The sequence below is a fragment of the Podarcis gaigeae genome (assembly GCF_964106915.1).
Source record: "Podarcis gaigeae genome assembly, chromosome: 14".
NCBI classification, from domain to species: domain Eukaryota; kingdom Metazoa; phylum Chordata; class Lepidosauria; order Squamata; family Lacertidae; genus Podarcis; species Podarcis gaigeae.
Window position 1 is genome coordinate 35,389,886 of NC_139690.1, and position 25,765 is coordinate 35,415,650.

Here is a 25,765-nt window from a genome sequence, read left to right on the forward strand (position 1 = left end):
GTGACCTTACCTGTCCGGGTAACAAAAAGGACAAGGCATGCAGTCATCTCTCTCTTCTCTTCCTCTCTTTGTGTTCCTTTCGTCCTGTGAGCTGCAGCGACTGCTAGTCTGCAGTCACTGGGATTATCCCCCCATATGGGGTAGATCCACATGTATATATCTTTGTAACTAAGTCTGCCTTCAGGGATCCAACTGTGAACTGATGCTGATGCTGTGAGTAAACTACTTTTATATACAGTACCTCGGGTTACAGACAATTCATGTTGCATTTTTTTGGGTTATGGACGCGCCGAAACCTGGAAATACCAGAATGGGTTACTTCTGGGTTTCGGCGGTCGCGCATGCACAGAAGCACTGAATCGTAACCCACACGTGTGCAGACGCGGTGCTGCGGGTTGCGAACGTGCCCCCGCAGGGATCATGTTCGCAACCACAAGCGTCCACTGTATGTTAAATAAGATTGTGGCGTGTTTATTCTTTTAAGGGGGAAATAAAGGGATCTTACCAGGAATCTATACTGCATTTAGAAGCTTAAACAAGCTTGCAACCAGCTACCCGCTCTGCGTTTAAAAGGGGAATGTTAAAACTCTGCTAAGTTATAGAACATGCTAGCGCAAGTTAGAAAGGATATTGATAAACAATACAGTGGTACCTCGGGTTAAGTACTTAATTCGTTCCGGAGGTCCGTACTTAACCTGAAACTGTTCTTAACCTGAAGCACCACTTTAGCTAATGGGGCCTCCTGCTGCTGCTGCGCCGCCAAAGCACGATTTCTGTTCTCATCCTGAAGCAAAGTTCTTAACCTGAAGCACTATTTCTGGGTTAGTGGAATCTGTAACCTGAAGCGTATGTAACCCAAGGTACCACTGTATATCCTCTCCTGCCTCCCTGAACATTCCCACAAGTCCCACATTTTGCCTCTGCTCTAGCTTCCGGCCAATGCTTCTTTCCCTCCACCCCCTTCTCTACGTCTTCCCATCCCAACTGCCGCTGTGAGGAAAGTGCCAGGCCACCCATGGGTGGCAGAGACCCCTTGATAACAGCTGGGTGCTCTGGGGTCACAGCTGAACCCCACTGGCCCACTGGGCCCACCTGCTCACCTTGGGTCCAATGCAGAGATGGAGCTTTTGTATAGTTTCGCCATGGCAACCAGAAGGGTTGGGCGAGGAAGACATGCCAGAGGTTTAGTCCATGCTTTACCGGAGATGAATAAGCCCCAGGCCTCTTGCTACATCGAAGGCGGACTGTTTAATTCTGCTCCTGGTGACAGGAAGAAAGACATCTCGAAAGGAACTGTAGGCATCACGGTTCCTCTGAAGGCACCTGAAAATCCCAGGTTTCGTCTGGAGGCGGGAAGAACAGGGTACTGGATTAGACAGGCCCTTGGCATCCGCTTCTTATGCTCCTATCCTTTCGCGCGCTTTCCTGATACATAAAATCTCTGTTGTTTTATTCAGTACCTACCCAAAATTCCCTCTTTCTTCAGCAAGGCTTTTTAAGTGGAGATCTTTATCCCAGTCTGCATCTCTATTGCAGCTATTTTTAACAGTTGGAATTGTTTTTAAACATTTATATCATTTTTTTAATAGTCTCACTTTAAATTGCTTTTACACTTTTTGTTGTTGTTGTTGTTCTTTTATGGCTGTAAATGTGTTCTTTGTTTTATCATGTAAGCCATACTGGGACTTTATGGAAAATGCCAAGGAAGACATCTATGGTAATTCATTAAATAAATATTCATTTCTTGGGGTAAATATATAGTAACAACAATTGAACCATTTGCTGCCTCCATTATGTCTAGTAGCTATGGATAGCTTTATCCTTCATGAAATTGTCCAGTCCTTTTTTAAAGCCATACGAGTTGGTGGGCATCACTCCCTCATGTGGGAGTGAGTTCCATAGGTTTACTATGCACTGCATAAAGAAATCCTTTCTTCTTTTTCTTTTTCTTTTTCTTTTTCTTTTTCTTTTTCTTTTTCTTTTTCTTTTTCTTTTTCTTTTTCTTTTTCTTTTTCTTTTTCTTTTTCTTTTTCTTCCTCTTCCTCTTCCTCTTCCTCTTCCTCTTCCTCTTCCTCTTCTTCTTCTATCATTATTTATTTCATTATATTTTTGCAAACAAAATCCAAAGTGGTTTACAAAACATTAAAACATCAGCTAATACAAGCCAGAAAATAAAACTTATATATTCCGTACCGTATATATTCAAAGCAATGTAATTAACAGGAAACTAAAATATTATCTTAAAGACTGCACAATAAAACATTATAAAACAGGTTAACTACAGAACGCACGTGTAACACAGCAAAGTTAACTGCCCCCCATCATAAACTCTTTAAAAGGGAGCACGACAAAAGGAAGTCAAATATAAAACACACATTTCAAACAGCATAATTAACAAAAGAATAATCTGCTCCAAATCTTCCAACATTCAGCTTCATTGAATGTCCATTAGTTCTAGTTAAATGAAAGAGGGAAACTTTTCTTTAGCCCCTTTCCCCATGCCATACATAATTTTATAAACTTCTGCCATGTCACCTCTTACTCAGCTTTTCACTAAACTTAAAAGTCCCGAAAGCTGCAAACTTTATTCATAGGGGAGTCACTCCATCCTAGTTATCATTTTGGTTGTCCTTTTCTGAACCTTTTCCAAGTCTACAATATCCTTTTTGAGATGAGGCAACCAGAACGGTACACAGCATTCAAAATGCAGTCACACTATAGATTTGTAGAGCAGCATTAGGATACTGACTTCGAATAACATAGGAAATGCCCTTATACTGAGTCAGACTATTGGTCCACCTAGCTCAATGTCGTCTACACTGACCAGCAACACCTCCAGAGGGGTGATTGCAAAGTTTATTTCAGTAATGTGGATCAGGAAGCAACACCACATATCAGAAGGCTACTGGTCGCCCCCTTTCAATAGCAAAACAGAAAGTAAAAAAGACTCCTACTACCCAAGAATGGTGCGACAATATTTGGAAAACATTAACTACGGAGACAATCTCATGTCAATTAAAGGCTCCAGCTAATCCCAGATTAATTTAAAGGCTAGAGCAAATCAATTGAAATCTCTGCTTCCGTATTTAATGATTATTTTATAATGAAATGATGACTAGTTCTAAATCTAATGGACATGGCTAATTGGAAATACATAAAGCCACTTGAATACTCTTCAATAGTACATTAATCAGCAGAAGATACATATCTATCTATATCTTTTATTGATTATATCTGTTTAACTTTTTTAATATACATGTGTGCCCAGCCAGAACTTTTGTTATACCTCCTACTAGTCCTCTCTGTTTATTTCTTTCCTTGAAGCTTGTTTGTTAATTTTAGGCTGTGATCTTATACATACTCACTTCGGAGTAAGTCCCATTGAACTCAATGCAGCTTCCTTCTGAGTAGGAACATATAGGACTACACTGTTATTTATTGTCTTCGTTCTTCTAAATCGCATCCTATGTCAGAAGAACCACCTAGTAAAAAGTGGGGAGGGGGGGACTAAATAGTTTGGTTTTTAATTAAATGCACAATATCTATTATTGTTGTTGGGTTTTGTTTTGTTTTTAAAGTTCTGCATCTTTTAAATGGATCAGACTCCAAGGCAAATCTAGTATATGGCTGTATTGATTTTATTTTTTTGAAAACTCTGGGACGATCTGTTTAGGAGGAGAATAGAAGACACTTAACTGGCACAATCAACTCTAAAATATTATACAAACCTGCTTAGTATTTGACTTCATAATTTACATTTCATGTGCATGGAATGTTTGTTTTGGGGGGGTATATGAGAATTAGGGACGTGGGTGGCGCTGTAGGTAAAACCTCAGGGCCTAGGACTTGCCGATCGCATGGTTGGCGGTTCGAATCCCCGCGGCGGGGTGCGCTCCCGTCGTTCGGTCCCAGCGCCTGCCAACCTAGCAGTTCGAAAGCACCCCCGGGTGCAAGTAGATAAATAGGGACCGCTTACCAGCGGGAAGGTAAACGGCGTTCCGCGTGCTGCGCTGGTTCGCCAGATGCAGCTTGTCACGCTGGCCACGTGACCCGGAAGTGTCTGCGGACAGCGCTGGCTCCTGGCCTCTTAAGTGAGATGGGCGCACAACCCTAGAGTCTGTCAAGACTGGCTCGTACGGGCAGGGGTACCTTTACCTTTATATGAGAATTGTTTGTTTTAAGCACTTTTAGAAACTGGAATATAAAGTTTGTGTGTGTGTGAATTTAGCTTGGCTGACAGGCTGTCAATTCTTACTCTTCTTCTTTCTCTCCCCTGATAGCTGCCTAATTTTAAGGTGTCACAATCAGGCCACCTCTCCCATCAGCTTCTCCTATTTGAGTACACCTTTCCAATTTTGATGTTTTCCCAAGTCTTTTTCCTGAAAGTCACAGTGAAGTATTACCGTAATTAAAGGGGAAGTATGCCACGGCAGGGAGTCAAAGGTTCAGCTGCCAGGTTCCCCCGCCCAGGCAATTGAACAAGAGGAAATGGGGGGGGGGGAGGAATCCCAGCCAAATGACCACATAGCTCAGCTCATTAAGTGACCTGGAACCTGCCAAAGCGTGGCCATTAATTCCACCCAATTGATTGCTGCTTCCCATTCTGCAGAGTCAGGCCCAGAAAGTACGGGTCCCATCCCTTCTCTCGGGAAATATTTATTTAAACCCAACCCTGCATGAACAGCCGTTTGTGAACGCCATTTAGAGACAGGCTACAAGTTCCAAATGACCCAACACCATTTAGATGAGGCCACTAAAAGAGAGAGAGAGAGAGAGAGAGAGAGAGAGAGAGAGAGAGAGAGCGCTTTTTAAAGAGTAAATAGCAGATGGGGGAGGCAGAACTGGACCTAGACCTGGGGAGTCGGAGGATTTAAACCATGGGTGGGCAAACTAAGGCCTGGGGGCTGGATCAGGCCCAATCGCCTTCTAAATCCGGCCCATGGACGGTCCGGGAATCAGCGTGTTTTTACACAAGTAGAATGTGTCCTTTTATTTAGAATGCACCTCTGGGTTATTTGTGGGGCCTGCCTGGTGTTTTTACATGAGTAGGATGTATGCTTTTATTTAAAATGCATCTCTGGGTTATTTGTGGGGCATAGGAATTTGTTCATTTCCCCCCAAAAATATAGTCCGGCCCCCCACAAGGTCTGAGGGACAGTGGACCGACCCCCTGCTGAAAAAGTTTGCTGACCCCTGATTTAAACTCTCTGTACCCTGCTGTGATCAAGCCTTTTCTTGTAGTGGTTAAGAGCAGTAGACTCGTAATCTGGTGAACCGGGTTTGCTTCCCCGCTCCTCCACATGCAGCTGCTGGGTGACCTTGGGCTAGTCACACTTCTCTGAAGTCTCTCAGCCCCACTCACCTCACAGAGTGTTTGTTGTGGGGGAGGAAGGGAAAGGAGAATGTTAGCCGCTTTTAGACTCCTTCGGGTAGTGATAAAGCGGGATATCAAATCCAAACTCTTCTTCTTCTTCTTCTTCCTACACCTGCTCTTTGCATCATGAGGAACCCTCCCAAAGGCTCCAGTAGGACTTGAATGTGGTAGAGGATTGAGGAAAAACAAGTCCAGGAAGCCGCATATGATCCACCAGTGGCTTCTCTATTAGGTTCTCAGGAATGTCCCTAGACCCTGCTCTTCATGCTACTCCCCCCTTGAGTGTTTTCCCCCAGCTGGAATGTGTCCTTCATCTGTGATAATGGCTCTCACTTTTGCATGCTTGGAATAGGAATGAGGTTGACATCTTCTTTGGGGTACTTTTGGTGGCAGTTAAAGACTCATTGACTCGCTGCTAGCACTCTTCCTGGGTGCCTCTTTTATGATGATGTTTTACTAGTGATTTTGATTTTGTTGAATTTTCGAAAGCTTTTATATTGTCACCCATGACTCCTCCCCCCAAAAAAAAACCACCCTCAGACCAATGAGGACTCTACACACCTAATGGCTACAGAGTATGTGTTGGGGGAAGTGGAACCAGACAACTAGGAGGAGGGAATGGAATGGAGTATCCTGAAATAAGGCATGGTTGCCTGGGTCACTGAACAGGGACACTCCACACTGCAGCAAAATAGGAACATGGGAAGCTACCTTTTGTTGAGTCAGTCCATTGGTCTATCTACATCAGTATTGGCTACACAGACTGGCAGCAGCTCTCCAGAGTTCCAGACAGGGAGTTTCTCCCAGTCCTACCTGGAGATGCCAGGGATCTTCTGCATGCAAGGCAGTAGCTGCTCAACCACTGAACTACACCATAAGAACACAAGAAGAGCCTTGCTGGTTGACCAGATGTCTTCGGAAATCCTAAAAGCAGCACCTGAGTGTGATGACACTCTAACCTCTTGTGATTCACAGCAACTTCACCAAAAGATTACAGGTCTCAGTGTTGTTCTAGTCCAGGGGTCAGCAAACCTTTTCAGCAGGGGGCTGGTCCACTGTCCCTCAGACCTTGTGGGGGGCCGGACTATATTTTGAAGGGAAAAAATGAACAAATTCCTATGCCCCACAAATAACCCAGAGATGCATTTTAAATAAAAGGACATTTTCTACTCATGTAAAAACATCAGGCAGGCCCCACAAATAACCCAGAGATGCATTTTAAATAAAAGGACACATTCTACTCATGTAAAAACATGCTGATTCCTGGACTAACCGCAGGCCAGATTTAGAAGGCAATTAGGCCAGAACCGGCCACCAGGCCTTAGTTTGCCTAGCCATGTTCTAGTCATAAGTTTGTAGGAGAAGCGTTGTTTTCTCCTCACCCCAAGCGCCTAGCAAGTGGCTATTTTATCAACCTACATTTGAGAGAGAGAGAGAGAGAGAGAGAGAGAGAGAGAGAGAGAGAAGCTACTGCTCCTTTCAAGATAACCCCTCCCAGAAGCTGCGCAGATTGACAAAGGACCATATTCCATCTCCCTAGCAATAAATGCCCTTCTGTGCCCAGTCAAAGCGAGACGGAGTTTAATTGAATTAAGATTCCAGCAGGAAAGGCAAGATGCCAGGAGCCTCCAGTTTTGCTGCCTCCTCTCCTCTCCTCCCTGACCCTCCCTCCTCCCACTTTCCTAATTTCTGGGCTAACCTAACCTAGAACTGTCATCTCCATCCCTCACTGCTTACTTCACTCCTCAGCAATGTGGAAGCGTTCAAAGAGGAAGATGTGTTGGCTGGGATGGAGATGGGGGCGGGAGGGTTGGGGGGGTGGGAGGGGGGTGAGAGCGTGTTTTCCCAGGCTCGTTGAGATTCATAAATTTAACTCGGGGTGCGGGGTGGAAGTAAGGGAACAAAGAGAAGAAAGCAGCGAGAAAGGCTGGCTTGCTGGGAGGAGCGGCGCAACAGCTCCGAAACGGTTAAACCAAGGCAGCCGCCCAGCACCGTAGGGGCAAAGATGCCCATGTTTCGGAAGCTTTTGACAGGAGAGCCGCTGGCTGGCATCCAGGGCTTCAGGGGTATACAAAAGGGGCTGAGGCTTTGCTGCCAAACACAGCTCTTGTCTATAGCTGTTCTCCAAAGAGTTGTGTGCCATAACAAGGCCAATTTTAAGAAGCCGGGACTGTTTGCCCCCCCCCCCTTGCAGTTTTAGGGGCGCAGGAAGCTGCCATCTACCAAGTCAGATGGTTGGTTGGTCCGTATATAAGAACAGTTTTAAGAACATAAGCAGAGGGGCCCATCTAGTGCAGCAACCTGTTCTCACAGTAGCCCATCAGATGCTGCAAGGGGAAGGATGCAACCAGGCCCAGAATGCAACAGCAACACTTGTAATTCTGGTCCAGTGGTATTCAGAGGCATTCTGCCTCTGACAGTAGAGGGAAAGCACAGCTAGCAGCCTCATCCTCCATGAATCCTCTTTTGAAGTCACCTAAACTGGTGACCATCACTAAATCTCGTGGGAGCAGATTCCATGTAAGTTGCGTGGAAAAGTACTTTTCTTTATTTTCCCTGAACCTTCCATTGGATGGCCTTGAGTTCCAGTACTTGGGGGATGGGGACTTCTCCCTATCCACTTTCCAGCGGTTCTCAACCTGTGGGTCCCCAGATGTTGTTGGACTACAACTCCCACCATCCCTGAGCACTGGCCTTGCTAGCTGGGGTGATGGGAGTTGTAGTTCAACAACATCTGGGGACCCACAGGTTGAGAAAGGCTGCTCTAGACCATATATAATTTTATACACCTCTACCATGTCTCCATCTTGAGCCATATCTGTCTAAACTACAAGGAGACAAGAAGTATAGATAGTCAGGGCATGTGAATGTCCCTCACTCAATCTGTCTTAAACACCATGCAAACCCCTCTTCTGCAGAGAGAGACCCACAAGGCCAGGCTGGTTCCTAGAAAACATCTATTACAGGACAGACCAAGAACTGAAAACTATTGCGTTGTAACCCATGCTAGCCCTACTCAAGAGAAGACCCATTGAAATTAACAGCCTTGACTAACTCAGGTCCACTCATTTCAATGGGTCTACTCTGAGTAGTAGAACGTAGTTGGCTACATTCTCACACGTGAAACATACAAGAGAGAAGTCACCTGTATTCTTGGCATATCAGAAAATTGTCTTAATGTTTTGTAAGCGAAGCGGAATGGTATTATAGAACGTAGCACTCTGTAGCTTTTTCTTTTTGCTGGTCACCAGACTGAATGCTTTCCTATCTCTCCTATCGCCAAATCTTCCTTTTCCCCTTCTCTGCTCCCCCACCTTTCTGCAAAATGCACCCCCCTCCATCTAATCACAAATGCCCAGCTCTCTTCTCCCATTCAATATGCACCCCCTGCTGCGTCCTTTAGAACCCGGGGAAAGGATAACTTCAGCAACAGCTGCTGGCTCAAACTTCCCCTGGCAATCACATCCTCCTCCCCACCACGACTATTTCCCTGCCCCCAGCCCAAAGAAGTCCCCCTCCCCCCTCCCAATGAAAGAGAGTCTATATACTCCCTGCAAAAGCCCATGCCTTTCCGTTGTCTCAAGCCCAGCTCAACATATGCCTGAAGTCGCATCCTCAGTTGCTGTGCATGTGTGCAAACTCTCTCACACACAGGGAAGTATAGAGAGGGGAAATGCAAACAGTGGCGCCAAAAGACCATGAAATGCAAGAGGTGCATTGCTATGCAAAGCTCAGTCGTATGAAAGACAAGCACAGTGACAGCAGGGGTAATAAATGGCCTTTGCTGACTGCTCCCTCTCTCATCATAATTCTAGAACTCGGGGACATCCAATGAAGATCTGTGTTGGAAAATTCAGGACAAACAAAAGAAAGGACTTCTTCACACAGCCTGAAGTTAAACTATGGAATTAGTTACAAGAGGTAGTGATTGCCAGCATCTTAGGTGGCTTCAAAAAAGAGGATTAGGCATATTCAGGCAGGATAAGCCTTTCAGTGGCCACTAACAGTGATGGCCACACCCACTGTTGGAGGCAGCATGCATCTGAATACCAGCTGCTTGAAGCCACTGTGAGAACAGCATGTGGGCCAGGAACATAGGAAGCTGCCTTATACTGAGTCAGACCACTGGTCCATGTAGCTCAGCATTGTCTACACTGATAGGCAGTGGGTCTCCAGGATTCCAGGCAGGAGTCTCTCCCAGCCCTACCTGGAGATGAACCTGAGACCTGCTGCACAGTGGCATAGCGTGGGGGGTGCAGGGGGGGCCGGCCGCACCGGGCGCAACATCTGGGGGTTAGGGAAATCCACGGGTTAGGGGGCGCAAATCCATGGGTTAGGGGGCGCAAATTACTTGCCTTGCCCCGGGTGCTGATAACCCACGCTACGCCACTGCTGCTGCATGCAAATCAGATGCTCAGCCCCTGACCTATGGTTGTTATGAAGCTTTGGCCTGAGCCAGCAGGGCCCATATTATGCTCTTAAAGGTCAAGGGACCCCTGACCATTAGGTCCAGTCGTGACTGACTCTGGTGTTGCGGCGCTCATCTCACTTTACTGGCCGAGGGAGTCGGTGTACAGCTTCCAGGTCATGTGGCCAGCATGACTAAGCCGCTTCTGGCGAACCAAAGCAGCGCACGGAAACGCCGTTTACCTTCCCGCTGGAGCGGTACCTATTTATCTACTTGTACTTTGACGTGCTTTCGAACTGCTAGGTTGGCAGGACAGGGACTGAGCAACGGGAGTGCACACCGTTGCGGGGAATCGAACCGCCAACCTTCTGATCGGCAAGTCCTAGGCTCTGTGGTTTAACCCAGTGTTTCCCAACCGGTGTTCCGCGGCACACTAGTGTGCCGCGAGACGTTGCCTCGTGTGCCGCTTGGGAAACACTGCTCTAAGCGAGAGGGGACTCTGCTCAGGCTGCATCCGCCGTGCGCGAGGGAGGCGCTTCCTCTCGTGAGGGAGGCGAGAAGAAGGGAGGCGGGGCCGAGCAGGCGGATTGGCCCGGCGGCGGCCGTGACGTCACCCTGCGCGCGGCGGCAGATTCGAAACTCCTCAGGCGCAGGCGCGGCTGGAGCAGGAAGGCCGCTCTGCTTGAGAGGAAAGAGAGGGAGCCGCCGCCGGCGGGATGAAGAACACCGTTCCGCGGAGCACCGTGAAGAAGCTGCTGAGCAAGCACAAGCCGCACTTGCCTCAGGGTCTTACTGCCCACCCGCCTCTGTTTCCTTGCTGTGCTTGCTCAAACGGAACAAAGAGCAGGGAAAGCCCCTCCCCTCCAGGCAAGCAGGCAGGAGGGGGAGAGAGAGAGAGAGCTTGCGAGCTGGCTGGCTTGGGTGAGTAGGTGAGGGAAAACTTTTGCCTTCCTTTCCTCCCTCCCCGTTATACCCCTCTCCTGCATTCTTAGCCAGCTGCTTCTCTGCACACCCCTCTCGTGCTCCTTGTCCGTTCTGTGTTTTTCCTTCCCTCCCCACTTAAAATGTGGTTTAAAAGCATGGATCCACATGGATCCTCAGGATCTTTGCATTGGGTCACCCCAAATTCACCAACAGATCACATAGCATGTCCATGGCTACAGCCTGCCCTCCAAAAATCACGCACCCACTGTTGCCTGGGGCTGCAGTGGTGCAAAAATGTGGTTACAAAACATGGATCCACATGGATCCTCAGGATCTTTGCATTGGGTCACCCCAAATTCACCATCAGATCACATAGCATGTCCATGGCTACAGCCTGCCCCCCCAAAATCACACACCCACTGTTGCCTGGGGCTGCAATGGTGCAAAAACGTGGTTACAAAACATGGATCCACAGGGATTCTCAGGATTTTTGCATTGGGTCACCCCAAATTCACCATCAGATCACATGTCTGTGGCCACAGCATGAAGCACAAAAATGATACATCATTAATATTCACTGCCCACGGCGGCAGCCAATCGGCTGCCGCAAAGGGCGGGCCCTCACAGGTTCACTGAATAAAGTATTTTATAATTTTTCATATTTCTGTTTACTTACTATTTCATAATAAAGTAATTATAAAATACTTTATTTGTGTTTATTTGATTCCTATTAAAGAGAGTTACTTTATATATAGTCAATATAGGCACAGAGTTAATTTTTTAAACATTTTCTAATGGTGGTGTGCCTCGAGATTTTTTTCATGAAACAAGTGTGCCTTTGCCCAAAAAAGGTTGGGAAACACTGGTTTAACCCATAGCACCACCCGCGTCCATTATGCTCTTAGGTTCTCTCTAATAGCAAACACAAGAGGTGAAAAAAATGAAGCCCAAACAGGGCTGCTGAGAGGTATAAGTGTGCTTTGCAAAAGTTTGAAGTCTTTTAAAAAAGAACATGAACACCAATGAAATACTGAGAAGAGGACTTGGGAAAAATATAATTTCTGTTTAATTTGCCATCCCCTTCCCAATTAGGTAAAAAGGTAAGGTAAAGGATCCCTGGTGAGTGAAGTCTAGCCAAAGGTGACTATGGGGTGTAGCGCTCATCTCGCTTTCAGGCCGAGGGACATGGCGTTTGTCCACAGACAGCTTTCTGGGTCATGTGACCAGCATAATTAAAGTGCTTCTGGTGCAACAGAACACCGTGATGGAAACCAGAGCACACTTTCCCGCCACAGCGGTATCTATTTGTCTACTTGCATTGGTGTGCTTTTGAACTGCTAGGTTGGCAGGAGCTGGGACAGAGCAATAGGAGCTCGCCCCGTTGCAGGGATTCGAACCGCCAACATTCTGATTAGCATGCCCAAGAGGCTCAGTGGTTTAGACCACAGTGCCACCCACATCCCAATTATATTACACTAGAAACAGTGACAAGAAACCTCTAAGTCGGGTGGCCGGGTGTGTCCTACTTTACAGCAGGCAGACCTCTGCCTGAAGGTCAGTCAGGAAACAGTCCTCTATTTGAAGGCATCCCCACTTTGAAAGGCTGCCTGGTCAAAGCCTGAGTTAAAGAACTTGGGCAGCAGGCACACAAGATTTGTCCCTCTTCTCTTTAAATTCAAGTCATCCTTCTGAAATTTGCATCTATAGATGTAAAGTAGTTATTCACATTTTAATGAATGGCTATATCCCCTGCCTGTTCTTTTTTTGGTAATGTGTACATTTATATTTATTGTTATTATTAAATTTATCACCCGGCCCTTCACCAGCAGGTGCTAGGGCATGTTACAACAATATAAGATTCAGAATTAAAAATAGTTAAAACTGGTTACAGTCACAGGAATAGGGTGTGCCCTGAAAACACACCTTTCAGGTGTCAAAGGTCACAGTAAAGAGGCCGCATGGTCTAACGCCTGCATGACCCCAGACTGAACAATCTCAAATATTGGTAGTAATATTTCGTATCAGATTAGGTAGGGGAGACAGTACTGTGCAGCAGTTAGAGGGTCAGACAAATCCCTGGGAGACGGGTTCAAATCCCTACTCAGCCATGAAGCTCACTGGGCATCACAGTCTCAATCTAGCCTACCTCACAGAGTTGTTGTGAAGTTTAAAAAGAATGAAGGAAGAAAACATTGCATGCCACCTTGAGCTCCTTGGAGGAAAGGTGAGACAGGAATGTAACGTAATGTAATGAAACAAATAAATTAACAGAGCAATCAAATCATTTTCCATTTCCGTTAACTGAACAGAATTGTAACATATGCTATGATATGGGGTGTCTTGATGGGAGGGATAAAGGTAATACATTTCCAAGAAAGGGAACAAAAATCTGCATGAAATTTGTATACGGTAATTCCAAGGTGTGGACGCAGGTGGCGCTGTGGGTAAAACCTCAGTGCCTAGGACTTGCCGATCGTATGGTCGGCGGTTCGAATCCCCGCGGCAGGGTGAGCTCCCGTCGTTTGGTCCTAGCTCCTGCCCACCTAGCAGTTCGAAAGCACTCTTAAGTGCAAGTAGATAAATAGGTACCACTTTATAGCGACTTGCTTGATAGGTAACAATGGACAATTGTGGCACCTGCCCTGTGGAACGCCCTCCTACCAGTTGTCAAAGAGAAAAACAACTACCAGACTTTTAGAAGACATCTGAAGGCAGCCCTGTTTAGGGAAGCTTTTAATGTTTACTAGACTATTGTATTTTAATATTCTGTTGGAAGCCATCCAGAGTGACTGGGGAAACCCAGCCAGATGGGCGGGGGAATAAATAAATAAATAAATAAATAAATAAATAGCCCCATCCCACTCTCCTTTCTTCGGATTCTTCCTCTCTGAAATATAGAGGATTCCTTCAAATACAGGACTTTCCTGGATAACGTAGGACGCATACGGACAGAGCTTCCCTTCTAAATTTCCTGCTGGGTGGCAAGGCAAGGGTTAACACAGCCCAGTTCTCAAGAGGTGGTGTTGTTGACAGCTGTGATGAATGAGGCATGAATCCACCTCTGGCTGGACTGAGAGGCATGATGGGGGTGTGCGGAGGAGAGAAAATTACCATTATCCACACCCCATGCTCCACTTTTCTCAGCAGGAAGATCTTTCTTCTCTGTTTTGGCACTTGGAGACTGTCTCAGGGCACGAACTCCAGGTCACTTCACAGGGGGGACTTGCTCCTTCCTTACACCCTTGAAACACCCTTGCTTGCTCACATCCAGGGTGGCAAAACAACCCCACCCACCCACCCACCCACTTCCCAGACTGACTATTTCTAAGGCTGCATCATTAACTGGTGATTAACACCAGGAAAGGCCCACTTTAACTGGCAGGGTCGAAAGCAAAAGGTTTTCTGGGCTTTTTGTTTAGCGTAGACTTACTTGTCCTGATCAAGGATAAGCCATAGTATGTACTGCTCTATTCTGCCTTAATCAGAACCCACCTGGAGTCCTGTGTCCAGTTGAAGAAGGATATTGACAAGCTGCAATACGTGGAGAGGAGGGTGACCAAGATGATTGGGGGTCTGAAACCAAGCCTTATGAAGAAGGGTTGAGGGAGTTGGGTATGTTTAGCCTGGAGAAGAGAAGACCAATTTTCATGTATACAGTCGTATCTCGGAAGTCCAACAGAATCCATTCTGGAAGTCCGTTTGACTTCCAAAACATTCAGAAACCAAAGCACAGCTTCCGATTCAGACGTTCAGCTTCCAAAAATAGTTTGCAAACCAGAGCACTCAATTCCGTGTTTGTGGCATTCGGGAGTCAGAATGTTTGACTCGCAAGGCGTTCGTACTTGTTTGTGCGTTCTGTCACATGGAAGATGGAGCAAGCTTGCTTTTTGCTGCTCCAGGGGCAGTGAGGCAATGGATTTGAATCTACAAGAGATGACCTTTGGGGTCCCTTTCAATCTACAATTCTATGATTCTGCGAGTATTTATAGCATGCTTCATAGCTCCCAGAAGGCTACATTCTCCCTCCACTGTCAGTGGCAGTACAGTCTCTGAATACCAGATGATGGCAATCACAAGTGGGGATAATGCTGTTGTGCGGAGGTCCTGCTTGTGGGATTCCCATTGGTCTATAGCTGGCCACTGTGAGAGTAGGATGTTGACTTCGATGGACCTTTGGCCCAATCTAGGCCTAGGCTCTTCTTACATTTCTGCATTCTTAACCAGGGTGGAATCCACACACACATTAAAAAAGCGCTGTGCCAATGCTTTTTTAAAAAACGTTTTGAAAAATACATTGGAATTGCCATAGCTCACTTTTGCCATCTAGTGTCACCTTTGTATATTGCACTTTACTTAAAACATTTTATTTGCAGCTGTGTAGCTGAGTCCCATGATTATTTGGTCCACATTTCCTGCTCTCGTCACCGGTCTTCTCTTGTGCCAACCTAGGCAGGCAGCACCTCCTGCTGAGGACCTCTGAATCAGGAGACATATTAAAATGCTGTATTTTGGGGAAAATATCCTTGCAGAACTGTGCATATTAGGTAAAACCGCATAGAATAATATTTATAGTGGGGGAAAGCTGCACTTAAACATTAGTGAACTTTTATTAGGTTAAGGTCTGGTTAACTACAATAATACCCCCCTTTTTTCTTTCTTTTTTGGTTCTGTTTTGTTTTCTACATAGGTACTAGTTTCTTCTTCTTTTTGTGTCTTACCTTACTCTGCGCACTTGTAATTATGTACTTTTTATTTTTCAATAAAGAATATAAAATGATAATAATAATAATAAACATGAATTTGCTAACGGATGTGGAGATCTGAAGACTGGGAAAAATGAGAAACTGAAAGGTTTCCCCCATTCCTACCCATTGCAGCCCAATCAATCAATCAATCAATCAATCAATATCCAGTCATGTTGGAGATGGTTCATTCTGCCATGATCAGATTGAGGGGGCCTTTTAGAAGGAGCCTGGACAGCTGGAGACTTTGGGTTCACCAGCAAGGAAATGCAAAGGCTCCAAGCAGCTGATGCTGAATGGGCCAGCAAGTAACACCAAGGAAGGCAGCATCTGTTTGCAGGCCGAAGACAGCAAGAGGGCCTCTTCTCCCCTCAGCGGAACAAAGTGCCTGCATGCCAAGAATATGGCGTGTGGATGGCTTTGTGGGGTATATATAATGCAGCATTCACAAGAGCCAGGGAGCAGATGTTTCTCTGTAGGTGAGAAGGTGGTCTCTCCTCTCCTCCAGGGCAAAGCAATGCCCTCATTGTTTGAGCATTCCACTCTCTAGGCTCTACAGATGTGTCTGATCTCATTCAGACCGGATGGAGAGCTCAAGGCGGAGGAGGCGCAGGCTCGAGGCAGGCCTGCCGCAAGCGTTTGGCACGTTGGGGTGTGAATGAGAAGGTGCAGAAAGATCCCCATCCCATTCTTGGACGGACGCTGGAGATTGACAAGCCGCACGCCATGCAGATCTTTCAATGCAGCGCTAGTGTGGTTTAGTGGTTAGAATGTCTGACTAGAACCTGGAGACAAGGGTTCGAATCCACACCTGGCTATGAAGCTCACTGGGCGATTGTGGGCCTCTCAGCCTAACTGACCTATGAGGAGGAAGAGAGCTCCTTTAAGAAAAGGATGGGATTAAAATGCAGGGCATGTGTGCTGCATCCTGTTGAGGTGGTGGTGGCGGCACTTGACCTTCTTCTGATAGGAACTGCTTAAGAGGGGAATGGGGGGGTCAGGGAGGTTCACTGGGACGCGGGTGGTGCTGTGGGTTAAACTGCAGAGCCTAGGACTTGCCGATCAGAAGGTTGGCGGTTCGAATCCCCGCGACCGGGTGAGTTCCCGTTGCTTGGTCCCTGCTCCTGCCAACCTGACAGTTCAGCACGTCAAAGTGTAAGTAGATAAATAGGTACCGCTCCGGCGGGAAGGTAAATGGCGTTTCCGTGCACTGCTCTGGTTCACCAGAAGCAGCTTAGTCATGCTAGCCACATGACCCGGAAGCTGTACGCCGGCTCCCTCAGCCAATAAAGCGAGATGAGCGCCGCAACCCCAGAGTCGGCCACAACTGGACCTAATGGTCAGGGGTCCCTTTCCCAGGGAGGGTCAGTTGTGGGAGAGTGAGAAATGTCCATATTTTCATCAGAGGAATGCTGGAGGGTGTGTAAGCATGGAGACAGCAGACTCAGCAGGCCCCAGCTCACCTGGTCTCAGCCTTCCACACCATAGTCAGGTGCACTCTAAGTTATATTAACTATTGCAAAGTAGTTGGGGCTGAGAGTGAGTGACTGGCTCTAAGTGTGCTTCACAGCTGAGTGGGGATTTGAACCCTGGTCTCCCAGATCATAGTCCAGCACTCACAACCGGCTGGCTGGCTGTTTCTTATCTTTGCCCTCTAGCAATCTGATCCATCCTAGTTTGGGTTGTGTGTGTGTGTCTCAGCTCACCACATACCTGTGAGCTTCACCCCCCAGGCCCAGCAACAGTTGCCCATGTGGTATGAGATTCCCCCACTTCATCTTAACGAGGTGCAAAGGGTTGGAAGCCAATTAGGAACAGCTTGTCAACATCGTTAAGTAAGCTTTGCTATGCCGGAAGCAAGCCAGGTCTGCTGGGCATTCCTGGAGTTTGAAAGGCAGCCGCATGCCAGAAATCAGCACTCAGGGGCTTGTAAATCTCCAAGAGCCAACCCTAGAACAGACTGGCCTTCCTCTGCTGGGAGGATGATGGAACATTTATTATGCGGTCCCAGCCACACTTACCCCTTCAGATGCCCTTTTCATTTGTGAATTTATGCTCTTGATGGTAGTGGAGCAGTTATGCTCTCACATTTTCAATACCATTTGTTTTGCAGGTTTCAGGGCAGTCATACTCCGTCATTTCCAATTAGTGCATGTCCCCTCACTTCCTGCTGAATTTCCCTAAGTTTTTAATACTGTAATTATGTGTGTTTATTTGTAAAAGTGCTAACTAGGCTTTGGGAAGGAGGTAGGGGGACTTTAGGACCCTGTCACAGCCATCACACCTCCTTTGCAAAGCCCAGCACCTCCTTACATTGGGAAAGCAGTGCAGGGGCCACTGGGGGTGTCAAATGTTGCTGAGGGCTGCAAACGATCCATACTGACTCCCCACCAATAACAATATACTATAACAATACACCACATCAGCTATAACAATAGACAACATCAGGCACTTTGCCAAGCAGGTGTGCTCCAGCTGTTTTGGGCTACAACTTCCTGCCGGCCCAGACTATGCTGGCTAGGGCAGGTAGAAGTTGTAGTCTAATACAGTTGGTGGGGAATACCAGGCTGGTGAAGTGTCTGATACAGTATATATTTTCCAGAAGAGCAAGTACCCTCCTGGCTTTTAAATCTGCACAGGCTACCGCATATGAGCATATCATAAGAGCTGGTTATTCAGCAGTGCTATGTAATCATGTGAGTGAAGAGAGCACCGAAGTCAAATCTGAGGAATCTCCTTGGCTTCCTTTCAGAAGTGGGTCACATGCCAGTTGAGGGCGGGACCAGAGAGAAAAGTGGGTGGAGCTATGGATTTAATTATTATTTTTTAAAAAAAATACCCTGCTTTGCACCTCATCTGGGTCTCAAAGCAGCTCACCAAAAAGAGAGAAAAGAACATACCATATACTTCTCTGAATTTTGCAGTACAGTCGTACCTTGGAAGTCGAACAGAATCCTTTCCGGAAGCCTGTTCGACTTCCAAAAGGTTTGAAAACCAAATCGCGCCTGCAGCCAATCAGAAGTTATGGAAGCCCCATCGGATGTTTGGGTTCCAAAAGAATGTCCGCAAACCAGAACAATCACTTCCAGGTTTGTGGCGTTTGGGAGCCAAAACGACTGAGTTCCAGGGCGTTCGACAACCAGGGTATGACTGTATAGTTCTCCAGCCATGGAATGTGTCCAAAACGGCATTTACCGCTGTAAAATTTCCCCATACAGTAATTTATTAGTGAAAATGACATACAGAAATGCATTATATTAGGGGAATTTTACCAAAATGTGTATACTAGGAGAAATTTGCACTAAAATGCAAAACATTTAAGGACTGAAACAAAACCTGTTGTGGAGTACTGAATTTAAGACCGGAAAAAGGAAAAACTAAGACTGACAAGATTCACCCCCCCCCCCAAATCCTGGTGTACCTTCTTCCCACCCCTGCCTTACGTTAAACCAGCTGTCCAGGGGATTCCAGATCTGAAAGGCAAAATCTGTGGAACATGTAAATACTTTTTAAAGCACAATTATCCTGCCATTTGAAAGGCATCATACATTATTCCCACAAAAGGGTAGCAGAGCACAAAACTGTGCAGATGTGGCAGGCCTGGCCCCAGGGCAGTGAAAGGAACTTGGGTTTTGCGGTGGGGGAGGGCAGTGTTTCCTGCTGACATCCCTCCACCCCTTATGAAGATGGTGGGCTTTGATCTTAGGCAAGACTAACAGTCATTTATGATAACCAGCTGGGAGGAGGCTGCTATGATGGCCCCTCTCCTTGTGTTGCTTCCAACCCTGGGACCCCTGACTTTTGAACTCTGACCCCCCACCGTCTCAGTGCCCCACTGCAGGGAGCCTCCAGAGCTGAGATAATGAAGATCATGAAAGTGAATAGAACCAAGAGAAGAAATTATGCCACTGATGACCGGGAGGCTAAGAATGGACGAATATGCCAATTTCACTTTCTAATTCCCCTTCCCCCTCCCAACCTCCATTCTCCATATTTCTACATTGGCTTGAATATATGGGGGCTTGAGTGTGTGTTGTATCCCCGTGTAAAAATTCAACAGAGTTTTAGTGTGAATTTCTCCTAATATACACACTTTCGTATGCAATTGCTCCTAATATAAAGATGTTTCTGTATGCAATAGTCCCTAAATATGTTCTAAATGTTATCTCCACCAATATAGGCATTTTTAATGCACACTTCGCCCCAGTTTATGCATTTTTGCACATATTACTTGGCAGGAGAACTGCATTCCAAATCTGGAGAAGTGCGAATTTTGAAGGATAACTGGGTTGAGTTTCACATATTATTTTGGAGAATGCAAATTAGGTAAGTTCCCTTTTAAATGCGAACTGAATAGAGTTTCTCCACTCTCCCTAACAGAAGATGGATCAGGATCTACCAGTAAATTTCTGAGAGATTTTCAGTAGATCACGGCAAGGGATGCCTAGAGGCTCCTAATGGATTCCACCCCATTTATGAATTCTGGATCCTGTGCAAGTTGCCTAAATGTGGACACAAACTCTGCTCAGACTGGCTGGAGACAGGAGACTTTTGAGGACATTTAGAAGTGTATACCTGCAATGCTGGATTACTAAATAGGCAGAGTAGGCACCACGGTGCCTATGGGCTCCACGCCTTTTAGGGGCCTTACGACAATGGATCAAAATAATATTGTGTAATAAAACTGGTTAATTAAAATTGTTGGTTGGTAAAATCAAAAACGTATTAGAAGATGATTTGAAGGCACCCCCTCCCTGAGATTTAGACTGCCTAGGGGCCTCTATGGGGCTTAATCTGGAACTGTATACTTGATTCTGACCAAACAGAGCCTCCTAGAGCAAAATATACATCCATAGGCTTAGTTTGGTCAGAATTGAGCATACACTTCTGGAATTAATGCTAATTTGTCTGGTTCTTCTTGAATTTTTATGTTCAGGGAAGCATTCATTCTGTTTTTGCAACCAGGGCTGTCTCTATCACTAGGCAGCATCTGGTCGGCCACTATGAAAACAGGATGCTGTACTAGGTGGGCCATTGGTCTGATCCAGCAGCCAGGCTCTTCTTAATTGGAACTGTCTACTCTACCAGCTGTTTTTATGTGCAAGAGATATCACTTATTTCTATCCATTTGCATCCCATCTTTCTTCCAGGTAGTGGACATGGTCCTCTGCCCTCCTTATTTTAGCCTCACAACAAACCTGAGGAGAAGTTTAGGCAGAGGGATTGTGACTGGCGCAAGCCACACACACACACACACACACACACACACACACACACACACATACCCGTGCTTCATGGCCTAGTGGAGCATTGAACCCTGGTTTCCCAAGTCCAAGGTCAATATGACCCCACCTTGGGCTCAGCACAATGTTATACTGTAATATTGGGTATGTGTGTGTCTAGTTAAATATTCCAGGTTTGTGTGGGCATATTAAAAAAAAATCTTAATACAAAAATATTTATAGTAAAGGAAAAGGTTGTGGCTGGGGCCTTGTGATGAAGAGTGCCTGCTGTTTTTCAGAATTTACCAACACAACACTGCCCTACTCCCCACCCCTTGCAATGCAGCTCAGAAGAGATGGGAGACTGGTAGATGCCTTGCTCTGCTCTTATTTCAGCCTACCAGATTTATGAGTATTTGCGGAACAAAGGAGAGCAAGGGTCGGCTAGCCCTTTAATCTCCAGCGAACTGCCTAGAATCCCAGATCTTTCTCTTTCTCCCTCCTTTTGCAAACTTGCTGCTTCTCTCCTAATCACAATTCTGGCGGGAGCTGTGATTGATGGGGGCAGGACAATTGGGCCTCCCAACTTTGTGTCTCCTGCCCTCCATCCCCCCCCTCCTCTCTGCCGCCTTTTCGTTTATCTCCCCTCATTTTATGGTAATGAGCCCTGGCTGCTTTCCTGCTCGCAAGCAGTCTTGGATGCTTCCCCTCCAAAGGCATCCAAAGAACTGCACAAATATTACGGTGTTTTGTCCAGGGTGTGCAGTACGTGAAGGGTGAATAACTCCACCGCTTGTTCTTCTCTGCAAAGCACACCCGCCTTTCTCTGAGCACCTTGGTGACCCAGAGACCACCACGAACCTTCGACATCTCTCACTCAGGAAAAAAGAGAGAGCTGAATCTCTGTCTCTGGCAAAAAAGGGAGAAGAAGCCCGGGTTGCTAGACATAGCCTGAACCCAAAACCAAACCCAGTGCCATGAGAAATAAAATAATTCAATAATGAAGATGTGTGAGAATTGTGTATGGCTCCATGATGCAAAACAGATGGCTCAAGGCCTCTTTAAAACTACAAAACCTATGATGCAAAAGAGACTGCGCAGGCCTCCTTAAAACTACAAAACCCATGATCTACAATGAAACCTCTCAGTTTGGGTTCACATGCCCCTTGTTCCCTTTTGCCACCAAATGTGCATTTGCATTCCAGAATGCGCTCCAACGCTTTCATACCACATGCTCCATAGTCCTCCAACCGGCTCTTTTATTACTAAATTCCCCTTTTTAAATTTTGTTATCATGCATTTACATATTGAAATATTTCTGAAAAACATGTTCATGTGTGCGACAACGGCCACGAGCGTTCTGGTAGCACAAGGATGGAAGACTGAAGAAACCCCAACTAAAGAATCATGGCAAGAAAAATTGATGGACTATGCAGAACTGGCAAAACTGACATATAAGCTACGGGACAAGGATAACTGTGACTTTAAGGATGAATGGGAACCCTTTACAAAGTATCTGAAGATGCAACAAAGTGAACTGGACTCCTTGGCAGGTTTTGAATAAACATTCACAAACTTTTTATTGATAATAATCAGCCAAATAGTTTGAGGATCTATACAACTTTGTAACATGCAGAAAACAGCAGTCTCAGAGAAACCAAAGACTGGAACCGAGGGAAGTCGGGGGGTGGGGGTTGTGTGGGATGGGGGGAGGGAGGAAAAATGGGGGGAAAACAAGGATGGTATGTTTTTAGATAATATGTCTTGTTTTAATTTTGAATAAAAAACTTTTTTTTAAAAAAAAGAAATATTTCTTTTTGGTGTTGGTTAACCAAGCCCTCTGTGAAAAGTACCTTTCCTTCAAGCGAGCAACCACAAAGGCTTGTCAATGGAAGGAGGGAGAGGGGCTCCTTGTCCTTGGGAAGGGCCACCATCCAATGGCAGAGCACCTCTTTCGTAGGCACACGCTGCCAAGTTCAGCTCTTGGCATCTCCAGTTAGGACTGCAGAAGACCCCTGCAGAAAACCCTGGACAGGCACTACAGGGAATGCTGACCTAGATGGGCCAACGACCTGGAAGGTGGCTTCCAGTGGAATGGTCTCCCTCCAGAAGCTGTGGACTCTCCTTCCTTGGATGTTTTTAGAGGTTGGATGGCCATCTGTCATGGATGCTTTAGCTGAGATTGCTGCACTACAGGGGGTTGGACTAGATGACGCTCAGGGTCCCTTCCAACTCTACAATTCTATGTGCTCCAGCTCTGTGTATATAAGACAAAAACTCCTATCCACAGAAGAGGTTGCCTGGTGGTCTCTGTGTGATGCACCAGTTCCTCCTCCTTATTGGAACAGCAGTGATTTTTCTCCATCTGTGCATCAGGTGTGCTTGGGTCCCTGATGAATCACTCCCTAAGCCCAAATCCAGCAGAACAGCATTGGTCACATCCACACCATACCTTTAAAGCCTTCTTATGCCACCTTTAGCAGTCTTGGCTGCCCACCACGAATCCTGGGAACTGCAGTTTGTTATCATTGCTGACTTCACGGACCTCCCATTCCCAGCGCCCTTAACATGATGCTTTGGGGGGGGGGGGAGCCATGACAGTTAAGACCTGTGGATGTGACCTGAGTCAGACCATTGCTCCATCTAGCTCAGCATTTTCTTCACCGACCGCGAGCAACTTCTGAGGGTTTCTGGCAGGGGTCTTTCCCCCGACCCACCTGAAGATGTCAAGGATGTATCTGAGATCTTCTGCAGGCAAAGCAGATGCTCTTCTAATGACCAGCGGAACAGAGGAAGGAACCTACCTTGCACTGAGCCAGACCATTGCTCCACCTAGCTCCGTATTGGCTACAGCAACCTTCCTCAACCAGCTGCCCTCTGGATATCCTATCATCCCTGCCTGCTGCCCACACTGGCCAAGGCTGATGAGAGTTGTGCTCCAAAACAGGTTAGCCTACACTGACTGGCAGCTCCAGTCAGGAGTCCATCCTCAGTCTTTCCTGGAAATAATAATAATAATAATAATAATAATAATAATAATAATAATAATAATTTATTATTTATACCCCGCCCCCATCTGGCTGAGTTTCCCCAGCCACTCTGGGCTGCTCCCAATCAAGTATTAAAAACAGTAAATATTAAATATTAAAAACTTCCCTGAACAGGGCTGCCTTCAGATGTCTTTTAAAGATAGGATAGCTGCTTATTTCCTTCACATCTGAAGGGAGGGCGTTCCACAAGGCGGGCGCCACTACCGAGAAGGCCCTCTGTCTGGTTCCCTGTAACCTCAATTCTCGCAATGAGGGAACCGCCAGAAGGCCCTCTGTGTCGGATCTCAGTGTCCGGGCTGAACGATGGGGGTGGAGACGCTCCTTCAGGTATACTGGACCGAGGCCATTGAGGGCTTTAAAGGTCAGCACCAACACTTTGAATTGTGCTTGGAAACATACTGGAAGCCAATGCAGATCTCTCAGGACCGGTGTTATGTGGTCCCGGCGGCCGCTCCCAGTCACCAGTCTAGCTGCCGCATTCTGGATTAATTGCAGTTTCCGGGTCATCTTCAAAGGTAGCCCCATGTAGAGCGCATGCCAGGGATCCAACTCGGGGACCTTCTGCATTCCAAGCAGGTGTTCTGCCACTGGGCTGCAGCCCTTCCCCACTGGAAAAATTCAACATATATAGCACCCTGCCTCGTAGCAAATCAGACCATTGGTCCATTGACCTCAGCATTGTCTACACTGGCTTGCAAGGTTTCAGACAGGAGTCTTTCACAGCCCTACCTGGAGACGCCAGTGATGGAACCTGGAACCTTGCTGCATGCAAAGCAAGTGTCTTCCCCACAAGTGTTGCTTTAGCAGCAGATGGGAGCTTTAATACATTGACAGTGCCAGGACTTATTTATGCTCTGAATTCATTCTCTATGGATTCCGACAGATTGTCTTGTTCCACTGTCCCCTTTTCACAGGCTGCATCCCAAATGCACTCTCTGGTCTGCCCTCCCCCTCCCCTCCCTCATTCCTCTCTTTCTCCCATCAAAATTTACAATCCCTCATTTTCATTCTGCTCCACCCCCCCTCCGGACGCTTTGTTCTTCAGCCTATATCACTGCATCGCAATTGTTCCGTGTTTATTTCAAACATTTTGGCGGGCTGTCACTCCGATGGAAATGTAATTAATTGGAGGGTTTGTTAAACCTGGGGACAATGGTGTCTGGAGCAGAGGAGGAGGGGAAGGAATAAATAGAAGAGGCTTGTGGTGGGTTTGTATAGTGTTCTAATGAACAGGCTAATAATAACAGCAGCCTATGGTGGGTAGCAGAACAGTGGTGGGGTTCTCTTTTATTAAATGTTTGCAGAAGTCTTAAAATGCACTGTGGCTGGATTGCATCACTGCCTAGCATTAATGAAGCTTGGATAAGAATTCCTTTGGGTCTAATCCTGCCAAATCTCTAGTTACAAAGAATGTCAGTAGTCACAGCATAAGGTTCCTAATCAAGGTTGTGGTGGTGGTGTTAAAAAAATAAAGAGGAAGGAAGTTGGATGCAAAGTCAAGCTGCAGCCTTTAATCAGTTGATCAGTGCAAATTAGCAATTTGGGCTGCAATCCGAGCTCCACTTACCCAAGAGTAAACCCCATTTAATTCAGCAGGCCTTGGCTTTTGAGTAGACATGGTTCAGATTGCACTGTGAAATGCTAATTGTAGATTCAGAACTGGATCTGTTACTCAGGAAATGCAATAAACTGATGAGAGCAGATCCACACCACACATTTCAAGCAGATCCACACCACACATTTCAAACACACAACTCCCTCTGCCAAGAATCTTGGGAATTGTAGCCCCCCTCCCCACAGAGCTACATTTCTCAGGGCACCTAACAAACTATGGTTCCCATGATTCTTTGGGAGAAGTAGTCCCTAGCTACTTATTTGCACAAAAGTTTGAAACACACTGGTGCTACCTGGGAATTCAAAGAAACCCCCCAAAAGTGTGATTTTTAAATGTAATTTGTGAGGTTTTTAGCTGTGGGCTCTTCTCTCTGTGTCTCTGACATGGGTCTCACTGTATCCAACAGCATCCAAATGTAGGCAAAAACCAC

General features: G+C 46.4%; 1 long non-coding RNA gene across 1 annotated transcript; it reads left to right on the plus strand.

Annotated features, from left to right (window-relative positions):
• Positions 1 to 17,628, plus strand: LOC310831039. Its single transcript, XR_014557740.1, has 3 exons — positions 1 to 18; positions 906 to 1,363; positions 17,562 to 17,628. It is a non-coding gene; the product is annotated as an uncharacterized lncRNA (long non-coding RNA).
• The last annotated feature ends 8,137 nt before the right edge of the window (positions 17,629 to 25,765 follow it).